The 14,378-nt window shown below is 37.3% G+C and overlaps 1 protein-coding gene across 3 annotated transcripts in view; it reads right to left on the bottom strand.

Moving 5' to 3' along the window:
• Positions 1-14,378, bottom strand: part of LOC142987303 (inactive dipeptidyl peptidase 10) — a 125,445-nt gene that overhangs the window by 56,530 nt on the left and 54,537 nt on the right. The window lies entirely within an intron of this gene.

Below are 14,378 nucleotides of genomic sequence, written 5' to 3'. Positions count from 1 at the left end.
TGAAACTTGTAGCAGATAACTGAATGCTTAAAAGGACAAATTGAAAACGCCAGCGGCTAAGTGATTGATTAAACCGTAGCAGTTTGTTGGAGTTCGCTATCTGTGAGTAAGGAGCGCAGTGAGATAAGCGTCATAAATCAGAGCGATAAAAAGTGGAGCGGTCGTCGCGAACGCTGTCGATAGTCGCCACGCTATCGCCACGGCGAAGCCTTACAGGCTACCGGCCACCGGAGCTCTTGGCTCATTTCTTCACAACTGATATTTTATGTCGATTGCAGGGTGAACTGTGAGCCCATTCAATGCATTGTGGAGAGCTCTAAGCGATGAAGGTGTCTTTTGTTTTATTTCTCTGAATATCGTTTATGATGAGCTAATTGGACGTTTTTAATTTGTGATTTAATGATCGGAGAGGTTTTAAGATAAAGGATTTTTTGTTATCATCAAAGGCGGGAAAGCCTTTATTAAAGGGAAAATCAGTGCAGTATTTCGTTTTCCCCTGAGTGATCCTGAAGTTATGGTTGTGGCTAGCTATATGTTCATAAATACTGGTTAAGAATGCACACGCGATAAGAATAATCTTGTGTTTATAGTTATGATCTCATGGCCTCCGTTATATGCTTTGGGGAACATACAAATGGAAATAAATGGCGCTGTACAATCTTTATGTACCAATGATGAATCCTGACCACATTGTTGTTTTACCACGCAGCCAGCGCTATGTACAAATAGATATTCGTTCATCTAGAATGATATACTGAGCGGCATAGCTTTAATATATTTCCTAATATATAAACATCAGAAAATTTGGATGTACACATTTACGCAAAAACGGCTGACCAGATTCGAATGAAATTCACCATAGGTTACCACTTTTCTTCAGCGGGAAATATTTTTTAGTAGTTGAAGTTGTAGTAAAAACATTGTTCTGTTGCATTTCACCTCAGACTACTGCTACACAAATGTGTTGTCATTTACTTCGAACGTACAACAAACGATTTTATTTAACGTTTAAATAGGCGGGTAATTACGGTCGATAGACTCATTAGCGTTCCACCAAACACCGGCCTAGATATTCAGACCAACAATCTGTTTGCCTAGGTACTAGGTACTGTTGCGATATAATGAACCGCTGTGTTACGGTTAATATAGCAAGAGGATTATGATGGAGGTAATTAAATATGTATCGAAAAAAAGACAATGCACACAGTGCAGATTTGTAAATATTTTTGAAGATGATTTAGATTTAGATTTTTGGCAGTTTCTTTCAATGAGAAAAAAATGGCGTCAACTCACGCGCACCTCTGGTTAGTACCAATAAATTTTCGTTATTGAAAATATGAGCACTCTTTAGGCTATTTTAAATATTATTAATATTAATTATGGTGGAATATTGGAGTTTGTCTCCAATTATTATTAATCCTGGAAGAAGATTTTTATAACAACAGTCGTTAAACCATCTCAAAGTACAAGGTGGCTTAAAGAACTGTTACACCACTATATAATAGAATAGAATTAAAAAAAAAATCTCTACACGCATGTGACCTCCACAGTAATAATATCACTTTCCCGACCTTTCTATCTTGACGTTCCACTCATTTACAAATTCCAAATTAAATCTGGAATGCAATCGTTTAAGCCGCGTCCACGCAATTTGCATAATCCGTTGAAATTCATTTCATGGACTGTAAGTATTATTTAAATTAATATTTCACGTTGAACTCACTTCTGATTACTGGCCTTTCATGTTTCAACTGACAGCTTTTATTTGTACTTGTAATGATTTCAACAACATGTATTTGCCGAGCTAGTAGAGACAACATTTTACTAACAACTAGTGAAATGCGCATTATACCAACGCACATGGATAAAGTTTTAAAGAGAATGTCTATGTGATTATCTAAGTTCGACCTTGTTAACATTATATCATAATGCGCATCAATTGTATGTCGGAATGTAGATATTTGGAATTTGTTCAGATGTCAACTTAACAAATATCTATGTGGCGAGCACGTTTCCTCGGTTACGTAACACAAAAGAAAAGAGAGGAAGGGAAATATTGCATCAAAGCGAATTTGAAATATTGCCAACTACATGCGTCGCCGTTCGAATTGATTTTGCAGGCTTTGTGATCTCAGAAAGATGGTACGTTGTTACAATTTATCCCGTGTAGTGCAACTGTCGAGCGATCAATCCACCTCGAAGCCGTGCTCCGGAATGATTCGGATTGTAACAAACGTTTTCTGAATACAAACGCAGCCTAAAGCACAATTTACGCTACACTTCACTGTTTTGAGTGCACGTTTTGCCTCGCCACGATGTGCTACGTAGGTTTCGCTACATGCGCCCAAAGCGTTTTATACAAAAGCTTACAGACTCCCAATAGACCACGGACGAGTTAACTTGAATGATTTAACTGAATACGTGATGCGACATACGGCAAATCATTTTTGATTGTTAACAGAGTTAACGCAGGCAGTTTGAAACGGACACATTTTTAGAACTAAATGGACTGCGGCAAAATATATACAATGCATAGTTATTTGTGTTGATGTAAAAAAGTGATCTAACACGAAGATCAGATTCACATAACGAGGACTATAAAGTGGGTAATGTGAATATAGGATGAGTGGCGTGATGGGTGGAGAGACGAAAAGAGACGCCTTGTGTGAAACCGCAAGGGACTAGCGTGGGTGGTATGAAAATATCATTTGAATAAAAGTTAAGCTCTTTAGTGGAGTTGAAAGTAGTCATATTAGCTATGATACCTGTTGCTGGAGTCAGCTTTCATTACACAAATGCACGGCGCGCCCTGGGCGAGCTCGCTTTTATGCTGATACATATATTTTCTTTGGTATCTTGTGTTGTCCTCGGAGCGCAGTTAAGCACAAACTTCAAGTGAATTTTACTTTAAAACTTTAAGTACATTCAACTTGGTGTTATCTCGTTCAGTTTACTTTGTGAGTGCAGTTTTTCATTTCACGTTTTATGCCTGTTATAAGCGAAGTAAAGTGATCGTGGGCATACATTAACATCGGTATGTACCCTCGGAATGTATTTGCAAGTAAGATTGTAAATGTAAAAACTTTTATACTAAGTGTTTCATCGTGGTGAGAACTGTAAATGGTTTGAGCTATCTTATAAGTGAGAAGGTATTTTTTACTATTGTTTTATATGTTGTATTGTACTAAAATAGAATATTAATTGTTAATACGTGTATTATACACGTATTAACAATTAATATTCTATTTTTTTCAATTAATATTGTACAATATATCAAATCACAAGATATTCAAAAGCAATAAATTAATTATTTAAAAAGCGTATCGGTGAAAATTACGAAAATTAATTTAAATTTAAACTGCAGAAAACCAATTTTATAATTTAAAATCAGAAATATAAATACAATTATATATTTATTAACAGCTAAAGGTACAACAAGTTAATTTACGTTCATTAATCGGTGCGATACATTGCGATAAAACGTTTAAATATTTAAATTAAACCCTGCAGTAGCGCGATTCTCTACCACTATCGACAACCGGCTAGCTATCAAGAAATTTTAATATGAAAATCTGATCAGCGCTGCTAGCGGGCGTCGTAGGTACTATTTTAGCAGTAAATTTAAAATGTCAAACTCGCAATACTTGATAAGTCCGACTGTAGAGAATTGCACCACTGAGTACGCACATTAATAGGCCATTTTGAATTATAAACCGTATAGCCCAAAAGAGAAAATCCCAGCAGAATTCTGAGTGCACTGGATTCGAACCCGCACCGACTTATGATAATGACGACTTTAAATTTAAATTGGGGAAAGCTCCAAATAACGGACGCTTTTGTGAGAATAGCCTCAAATGTTAATATTTGGTATTTTAGAGTTTGTTTTCTAAATTGCACGAGTTTATTGCTTTGTGTTATAGTCGTAAATTTAGCGTAAATTTGATTTATAACTGTGCGGTAATCTTAATACTTACATCAATACACATACCGATATAAATATCATTATATGAATACTATTCTACTTTTGTTTCGTTTTTCATAAATGTATTTTTAATCTGCTCATTTATAAACTCATTTAATTGTTCGAAAAATCTTCTTGTATTTTCATAACACCATATATTTCATCACTATTTAAAGAAATATACAATATTTGACTGTTAAATCCATAAACAATTTATAACTGTCGCCGCGTTACATCATCATCTCGGATTAAAGTCCATAGTCACATCAAATAATGATCTAAATATATAAATAACTTTACAAAAATACACATCAACGCAGACGCTTATGAAAATAGATGCTCATACAGTCCCGATTAATATAACAAGTCGATAGTTTTATAATGTCCTCCTAGCCGATATCCAATAATAGGCCGACGGATCAAGATTTTGTTTATAGTGTCCGAGTGTGTACACAATACACAGGTACACTCTCTATTCATTCACTGTCATAGTGTGGTGGGACGGATAACCGACATGACTAGTGAGAAGACAGGATTGGTTGGATTTTCGTGGTCTCTAACGCACGGAGGTTTCCGATCTCAACTTTGTAACTCCAGGTAATATCAGAAAAATCTTAACAGAAAAACTTAGGGAATACTTTTTGGCCCTACCGAGAGTTCGAACCCGGGACTTATGCGTGGCAGGTGCATACACTAGCGCGGCGTAGAGGCAGTCCAGTTTGCAATACTTTTATAGTAGAGTAACGGTTGCGGTTAGTTGTTTCATCGCGTTAAACATCGCATCGTAAAGTTTATTACGTTGGTAGCGCCGGACTGCACTCGTAAAATCACGGTTGTTATAACTAAACATACGATATTGGTAATCAGTGGCTTCTGTTGAACATTTTGAACTAGTTGTAGTCGATCAGACGAGATATATGATTGCGATTGTGAGCTAATGTTATGGTGCCGTTTATGAGTAGCACCGGTAGTAAACAGCGCTAGAAAACTTATAATTATGGCTAAATATATGAATTACATAATTATACGTTATTTAATGCATAACTAACACGTACTGATTGACATTACGTATCCTACATTATAAATAAGGTAGTCACTACGTCTACTAAATGCTTAAAAATTGTCCCTGAATGTAAAGATTGACTTAAAGCCAGCCAAGAAGCTAGAGTTTAGTTCTAGCTATATAATGTTAAACACTAAAGTATGCTTTATATTGTGTTATTTTAGTAGAAAAATAACTAAAACCGCAACTACTGAACAACGCTTTAATGTCTGCAACCGCTAATCCGCAAGCTGGAGGCGTCAGAAACATTCCACGACTTTGTCGCACAGTCTATGCATTTTGCATGGAGACAGTTTTCAAGAATGAATATGGCTAGAGGTAAAGATATATATTTTTCTGTTTTATATGTTATTATGCAGCTGTAGAATAAAGACCTTTAATAATTGTGTTGGGGCTACTATCGTCTATCAACAGTTTTATGTTATAAACTAATCAGCGCCACTGGCCTGTTCTGTGAGAACTATTTTTCAGGAGATTTTATATTAGGTACAGACAAGCTACCAAGTACCAAGTTTGTAAAATGCAATGTAATGTAGTTTTTAACATATTTTCGTTGAATATTATTCTTTTTTAAGAACATCATAATCATATTATTCTTTTGAGCTCTCCGTATTTTACCCTCAACTCTAAGCCAGCGTCGGTTCGAAATAACAGAAAAATCCTCTAGGATAAATTTTCTATATGACCAATGAAATCTCTAGGAAAGCTAGCAAGTTAGTTATTTTATCTACAACGGATTATTTTTCAATCACGGGCCGTCAGAAAAGGGAAACAGATACAGAGGTGCGGGTGTATTTATAAGACCTCGATAACGAACTGAGTTAGCTCATAGCTTGTTTACGGATGAGAGCGTTTTAGCCCTAAAAAACCGCATATTAACTCCCGCTAAAAATATATTTGTACGAATAGTATCTCGAGCTTTATGCAGTGGGGCGATATCACTATCAACTATTGACAAATTCTGACCGAAATCATAACTTCTTCAAACAATTTTCAACGACAAACGCTTGTAAGATTAAAAATATACAATCACGTCTTTTTCACATAGAGTATAAGCAGAGACCACGGAACGTCACTTGCTACTCCAAACTCCTTTTGCTTCATTGAAATCCATACTCCCTGTCATAGAGCTCACGGTAACGAATACTTTTAAGAATACTTTTTACTATCGATATAAAATTATACCAGTATAAACTAATCAATAATAATTTTAACGACAAGTTCGAGCTGTTTGTATACCGCAGTAAGTACCTGTTAACTAAGCACTAAAGCGACGTATGCATTTAATGTTCCTACTAGCAATTAAGGGTAATGCTCCACTAATGAGGTGACACCCCAAATGCTGCCAGCGTAAAATGCGCTAGCGAAGCTGAAGAACGTAATTATACTCGTACTAGGATTTGCGCGCGGATTTGGTTGCAGGTAAACATTTTTGTTAGGGAATCCTTTGTTTAAGTTCTTTGAAAAAAAATTAAATTTGTTTACAGCGTCTTTATTTCAAGTCGAATACAAGTATCTATGAAAAATGTTACGCATATGTATTGCTCTCTGTGCTCAAATTAAGTCTTTAATATGACTGAATTTAATAAATTTGGGTTCATTTTGTGATGAGTAATCGTGTCAGTGTTATACTGAAGTTTCAAAAACATTAACTTCAGTGAAGCTGCACGTTTAAATCTAGCAATAAAAATAACAACACAGAGTATAAACGGCACGTTTATCGTCCATTAAGAGCACCTAATTAAAAACTCTTCAGAATTCAAGTTGTTGCCTTAATTTTTGTGTGTCGTTATAATGAACGGTGTCCACGAGAGGTGGCTACATACCACACGCGCACTCGAGCGATGTTATGGAAACGTCCGCGCTTCCCCGATAATCTCCCCTTTTACCTCCACAAACATTAAATTACGCTTCCCGCACACCAAACGCTAAACCGCACAATCCTATTCATAAAGACATAAGGCATAAAATCGAATGGCCCAGGTGCTCATTAACTCGCAAATGTATGTCGGTAGGCGCGCATTTCACCCGGCTGAATGCTCTGAAGGCAGGTTCATTAGTGCTCACAGGACCATGCATTCGTTTTGTTAGTAGGAAGCAAAATGAAATAAAAATTCGTACCGCACGTAGATACCCGCGCGGGGCCCGGAAAAATACCAACGGATATGAATCGGAAAATCCAACCCTGTTCCCTTTTTTAGCTCGTTTCGGAATGAGGGCGGCAGATACGGTTAAATGACATACCTCCGCACTTTTATTGTGTATTATTCTTCGTTCTCCTTTGATTTGATGTTAATCAGCTCGAGATTTTTCTATTAAGCAAGGGACCCTTTGAAAACATAAAATGTTAATTTGGGCTTGCGCTGTAAATTAAATCGTTGTGTCACATTTCACGAGAAAGTGTTGCGCTGTAGCGGATTGTGACATTGGAAACTGGAGACATGGAAACTGTACAAGTTGTGCCACAACATGCATTTTATACAAACTAGTACAAATGCGAAACTAAACAAAGACAAAGTAACAAGAGAATGCGAGGCAAACTCGCAGCTTTTAAATAATAGCACTGTATTCTACATTGTAACATAAAAGCACTCGAGATTTTTCTGCAGGTATATCCACAAAATAAAGGTAAACTACTTCACTTATATATAAAGAAAGGCCATTAATATCATAAAAATAGAGTCATTAAGCTGTGCCTACGGCAAGTAGCGAGCTGAAATTGGATTGTCTCGGGGCTGCTATGCAATCAGGGGATTCAACTACCGGCGTGTCATCAACGATTCACCGGCACTCGAGCACCACCTATACGCGATCCATTTACGAATGTATGTAGCTGCCAATAAGTAGTTAACTGACGTTTTAAACGATTGTATTGACTTGTTGAAATACATTATCTTTATGTGGATTACGTCTCATATAATTTAATATACTGTGTTGGTATGATTTCGACTAAGCAATTGGTCTATGATCAATACATAATGATATATACACATGTATTTACATAAAGTATACCATCTTAATAATTATATTTGCTTCAGAGTATATATCGCACAATAACAATATCTTCTACTGTCTAGTACTTACTCGGCACTCAAATACGTTAAATAGTACAGGCTTCTGGAAAAAATACTGACGAGAAGTACGACGAAAAAGTACCTGCAACAAAAAAAAACATTTATTTATTAAAAGTTTATAGGCTGTTTAAATTGAACAGTTTAAAAACTCAGATAACGGTGGAAAGTTGAACTTGCGATCAGATATTCAGTCTTTTAATAGGCAACACAAAGTGGAGGCGGCGAGTGGCCAGCGGTCGTATTGACGAAGTTTAATTGACCAGCTGAGAGTTAGCGGGCTGGGCTCATCGCAACTTGCCGGACAGACTTGGATCATGTGTTGCGGTACCCACTAAAACACGGAACAATGCTGCTTCATCAGCACTGCGGCCTTTTACATAATGTACTCAAATGTATTTTGTGCTAAATATGTTTATTATTCATGAAACATTGCGATAAATAATAATTATTGCGATTTCAATTTCCGCTACCCATAAATTGTTATGAAACCAGTATGGAATTACATTTTCAAAAACAAATACTTTTATGCTACTTATATATTTTTATACCAACTTCAAATAAAGGAGGAGGTTCTCAATTAGACTGTATTTCTTTTATTAATATTGTATGCGTCGTTATAGAAACAAAACCAATTTAGAAACTTTTTAAAAGCAGCTTCTGACGGGATTATTGATTGTGTACGTGTCTGAGAAAATGAAAGAAATAATAATCTATTACTGGATGAAATGTGGGATATAGGCCCCGCGGGAAACATACGTTTTGTGGAGATAAATATCTCTTTTCTGAATGCAAGCTACGTATGTGAAAGGTGCGAAATAATAATAACCAGTTAATTTAGCAATTGAAATAAAAAACGTCAGTATTCTAATGTATGTTTAAATGGTTATTTCTATTTGTACATAAGGTATTACCTTTTTTTGTAAGTAAGTCAGTGTAAAGGAGCATTTATAATTTTTAAACCATTTGGTATCCAAGCCTACAAAAGCCTTTACCTGTGTGTAAGCTCATCACATTATTGATGAACGATAACATGATATTTCTTATGTATATCTTATTAGTGTCCCAACATTATATGTTGTATCAGTCGTCTGAAAGCCTGACTTTGTAAACGACTGCGACTAAATTCATTCGTATCATTCGAATTCACATTTCGATTGCTATCTACTCTTTAACAGTAACTTGTATAAAGACTAAATTCAGCAAAAGCGTAATACTTCTACCAAAATGAAGTCATTATAAAGAACACATCCAATTACCTCTGAATTGAAATCCGCGAGCAGAAGAGCTAAATGAAAGACTACTGCTAAGATCTGTCCCGCGATTCAGTCCATTTTCAATTGCGCCGCGGTTGGCAGGTTTTTATCTCATCTTCGCAATATAAAATGTGGGGTAGACGGTATCGTTTCTAATGTTCATTCAAAAGACGCTGAGAAAGGCGCGATGATGTTGAATTTATTTGAGGAGCAAAAGAAAATTGTGTGTGAGAGGCGGAGCGCAAACATTGAATAGTATATTGACTAGTAGCGTCTTTGAGACATGTACCTACTTACTCGTACAGGCGGCGAGTATTTTTACAGTTATTGCAAAACTGACTGCAAGACATATATCGTGAGCTTGAGTTGTCATAAGTTCTTCATCGCGAATTACTTATTCAAATCATTGGCTAGTTAATAAATAATGAAATTCAATATATTTATCCCATTCGATTAGAACTAATCATGATTGGCGTGGCTTTATACGTGCTTCACTGTAGGTATCTTCTGGTTTATTTCTAAAATTGGACGTCGTTCTTCATATCTCAGTATCAATAATACAACTCTTGTGGATCAAGAATTTGATATACCTGCAACTATTAAGCGAGATTGTTACATCAAAACCTTCAAACACGAGGAAACTTGAAAAAAGCAGGACTAAAATCTTGTGTACATTTAATAACGGGGAGGAACGTAAACAACATTGTAATTTACGGGCAGGCCGGGCGTGGCGTCGCGAAATGTACGCTTTTTAGCGTAACGTGGAAGCGACCCATTATTTTCGATAAAAAGTAGCGGCTTGCCACCGGCCGCGCCGCCACCGCAGTGCCCTACAAACTTTCCCCCACGGCGTTGACAGCACAAACCAACATTGTCTGAGGCACTCCGCGGTGTCCTCGGCTCTCCTCCCGCCGCAACTACTATTAACTCGTTGTATCTGTTCGTCTTCCTAATTACCTGACTTGTTCGCAAAGTCCCTGCTATCCCATTCGCCTACATACACTCGTATTCGCCGACAATGTTTCAACTTTTGTTTTCCTTTTCTCCGTCATGTAAACGTCGAACTTGTTAATTGGAAATGTTCACAATCAATTCTTACGTTTTGTATTGATTTTACAGAGTATTTGTACGAATCGCTCTATTAGCGAGCTATGCGAATAGCGAAGTGCTTTCAGTTTTCTGTTTATTTATGCATGATATCCATCAGCTTCAGTTTTTGTACGCGATGATGGAAACGATGTACACAATGTACGTTTTTAGATAGTTTCTGTCTGGCTATGTTAATAGCCGACGCTTAGTGATTCTCATTCTGTGTTGTTTAGTCACTAGAATCATAGCTTATTCTTAAAAGATCAAGCCGTGAGTTTCTTGCCGTTTCTTGTCTCGAGCAACCAGCTTTTCCGAAAGGAACGAAACATTATAATACTGAAGTTTACGAAATAAAGATAATTTTGAATTCATGAAACTCATATCGGAAATGAGCATGACATTGTAATAGCAAATGTAATACATTCCTAGCCGCGTCTGTGGCGAGGCATCAATATTGCTCTATATATCGGGTGCACGTCACAAAGCGTCATGGAGTGCAGCTCAGCTGTCTGGTTGAGTGATGGCTTGTGATTGATACCAGCGCCGAGCGCCGCCGCCGGTCGCGACGCAGGCACGATACCAACAGTCGCGGTGTCAGGGAGCGTCATGACGTGCCATTGATCTATGAGCACGCATAATATTAACATTGTAGATTGTAAAAATCTGATTGTAATTAGGGCGGAGCTCTATTATCTTCCATAATTAATAATAGGAGCGCTGTGACTCTACATTCTGCCAATTTTCAAAGATTGGAAATAAGAAGGATTCAGTAAGAATTGGTAACAAATACTGTACTTCATTCATCGTTCGGTAAAGCGATTCTCTACAATTGGTACCATCGAATATCGAAAGTTGGACATTTAAAATTTAATGCGAAAATAGTTTCTACGACGTCTGCGTATTTCTCGATAGTTAGCTCATTGTCGGTAGTCGATAGTGGTAGAGAATCGAGCTACTGAACTTCAGATCCACAAATCATGTCACCTCCGTAAAAACGAAGCTATAAGCCATTAAGACGGCATCCCTAATAGTGATGAAAAATGCGCAAAATGTAAAAGTGTCGCATAAATTCCACGTAAACTATTACGACAATCATTACTCAGGCGTGTAGATGGGACAAGTCGTAACGTGTCGCGTTACGTCCACGATTTTAACGATAATTCGTCTCGAAGTGTACCACCTACAGCTACAGCCTACCGCGAGTACTTACTCACTTTTATGTAACTCGTAAAAACGCATCGTACACTCATTCTAGTGATTACGATGAAAAAATAATTCCACTTTACGACTTTAGGAAATTAGAAATTTGTAAGTGTGACCTGCACTAATAAAAATATGATATTTGCTGTTAAGCTGAACTTGAAAAAGCAATTCTGAAAAAAATAAAAGCGCCAATTTTGTTACTATAAAAATTGTTTACGATTTGCCGCATGTATGTATGCCTACCCCTCTGAGTACATTTACATACATTTTATTCCCCAAAATGTGTTTTATGATAGTCGATATTTGGCATCTTCCTCCCAACTGACATATTTCTGCGGAAATAATAATATGCCTGGAATAAGCTCAAAATAATCAAACTGTTTCTTGTCAACTGTTTCTTCTTAAGTAACTAGTATACTCTGTAATTATTAGTTCTCGTTGAAACATTATGAAAAAGAAACGTGAAAATGAATAAACAATAACACAATTACTTCAATTTGAAAATGAACAAACACACTGCGCATTAATATCGATTGTTAGTGTTGTAATTCAACAGTTGGTACATATGTATGTAATAAAAATAAATAAAACGAACAATTCAATCGACCCTACGACCGGCCAGTAGCAGAATTTAATTAACTGCCTACATCGTTATCTGCACATATACACTCAGCGGCAGAAAAAGTGGCCCAAAGCAAAACTACGATAAAACTTTTTAGAATATCAATATATGGTTACTATTTTGGCTATAAGTATTAGTTAAACAGTTTATACACAAGTTTAGTTACAATTTACACTAAATAGTCGTAATTTTTAATCAAAAATGGGAAAAATTAAAAAATACAGCTTTTGTCGAAATCGCTTACTGAAAGTTTTTGCAAAAACCTAATTCTGCGCCAAAGAAAAAATCTAGTTTATACCGCGTGTTAACTCCTCTAGCATTTATGGTGACCTGCATGCATTCTGGCATGCTTTGGAGGATGTTTTAATTACTTCTTGAAGAACTTTATCCCACACTCTGACTAGAGCGGTTCTTCGCTCACCAAGTGATTCTGGTGGGTTGGGCAGTGCGCATACACTGTTTTTTAGCATGTGCCAGACATGTTCTATGGTGTTGATGTCTGGACTGTGAGCAGGCTAAGCCAGTTTTTGAATCCCGATATCAGCAAGGTGCGATTCCACAACGCGGGCGCTATGAGCGCGCGCATTAAACTGCATTAGAGTTAATCCTCCCGACCAATGAAATCCATAAGAGGTACAACATGGTCTTGGAAGATTTCTTCAATGTACCCGGCTGCTGTTAGGCGCTGATCTACGATGACAAGCTCCGTACGTGCCTCCAAACATACACCTCTCCATACCATAACAGACCTACCTTTGTAACTGACCGTCTAACGTGTAGTGTTGGGAAAAAACCGTCTTTAATGGCGTCTTTACACTCTCTCACGACCATTTGGTGCTCTTAATGCTACTCAGCACTCATTGGTTAACAAGAACTTGCTCCATTGGTCGATAGCCAATTCACATGTTTACGAGCAAATCGTAATCGCGCAACTCGATGGTGTCTCTCGAGTTCTGGTACTCGGGCTGGTCTTCCTGCCTGTAAATTACGTTCTTTTATCCTTCGCCTCATGTTCCGTTCACTAAGAATGACTCTGCGTGCCGCTTGAAGCCTCTAGTGAATCTCAAACGCTGTCAGAAAGCGGTTTCTCAGCACCTCGAGGTTAACAAATCGGTCATCTCTTGCGGATGTACATCGTGTTCGTCCAATTCCTGGTCGCCGCGTGTAGAGACCAGTCTCACGATACCTCCTAATCGCAGACCTTAAAGTGGTACGCGATACATTGAAAAATGCAGCCACCTCTCAATGGTAATGGCCCTGATCGGACAACAAGACCACCTAAGCCACTTGTTCAGCAGTAAGTGGCATCTTCAAATCTTTTCTAAAATCTAAATAGACCAATAATCAATAAAAATCATAAAGAAAATCGTTTCCGTGCAGCAATATTTCAAAATACAGAATTCAACTGACCTCTCGAATCAACACTGAATTCAGTTCTAACACACATTGTTAGAAAAAGTCATCCGTCACTTAAATTAATCTGAAATTCAACACTTCATAACACTAAACAGATCACTTCGCAACTTCTTACAACAATATATCTTTCATATATTACTTAATTTGTTTACAAATTCACGATAAGCGCTTGGGCCACTTTTTCTGCCGCTGAGTGTACATTTAGTACCAACACAAACACAACAAGATTGAGGGCTCCAATTAAATTTAAAGGTAAACATGAGGGGGCACTAAATCTGTCACAAAATCGTCCTTCGCTTCCTAATATGTAAATGCAACGGAATATTAAAGTGGTTATTCAGAATAACGGGCACAGTCCGCACGTGAAAATGATTTATAGCATTTAATGTAGTAATGGAAATGCTAATTTCGCACGTTTCAGCGCAATAACTCGCGGAGGTTTTTCACAGCAACTAAATTAACACCCTTTGTGAAGCAGGCTCGCGTGTTCACTCTGATTCGTTATCCGGAAATGGCGTTTGTTGAGGAGCCAGGGTCGCGCTCAGGGCTCCTCCCTGCCGCCGCCGCCACCGCCGGGAGACCTCGCACACTATTTAAATATCAACCCTATATTTTTCACTATTTAGACGTACCGAGGCTATAATTTGTTTTATTAGCCCCTTTGTAGTTGATTCTCTACGTCTGTGGGGAAATTATG

Source organism: Anticarsia gemmatalis, chromosome 3, assembly GCF_050436995.1.
Source record: "Anticarsia gemmatalis isolate Benzon Research Colony breed Stoneville strain chromosome 3, ilAntGemm2 primary, whole genome shotgun sequence".
Classification (NCBI taxonomy): Eukaryota; Metazoa; Arthropoda; class Insecta; order Lepidoptera; family Erebidae; genus Anticarsia; species Anticarsia gemmatalis.
This window is presented reverse-complemented; position numbering and strand designations above follow the sequence as displayed.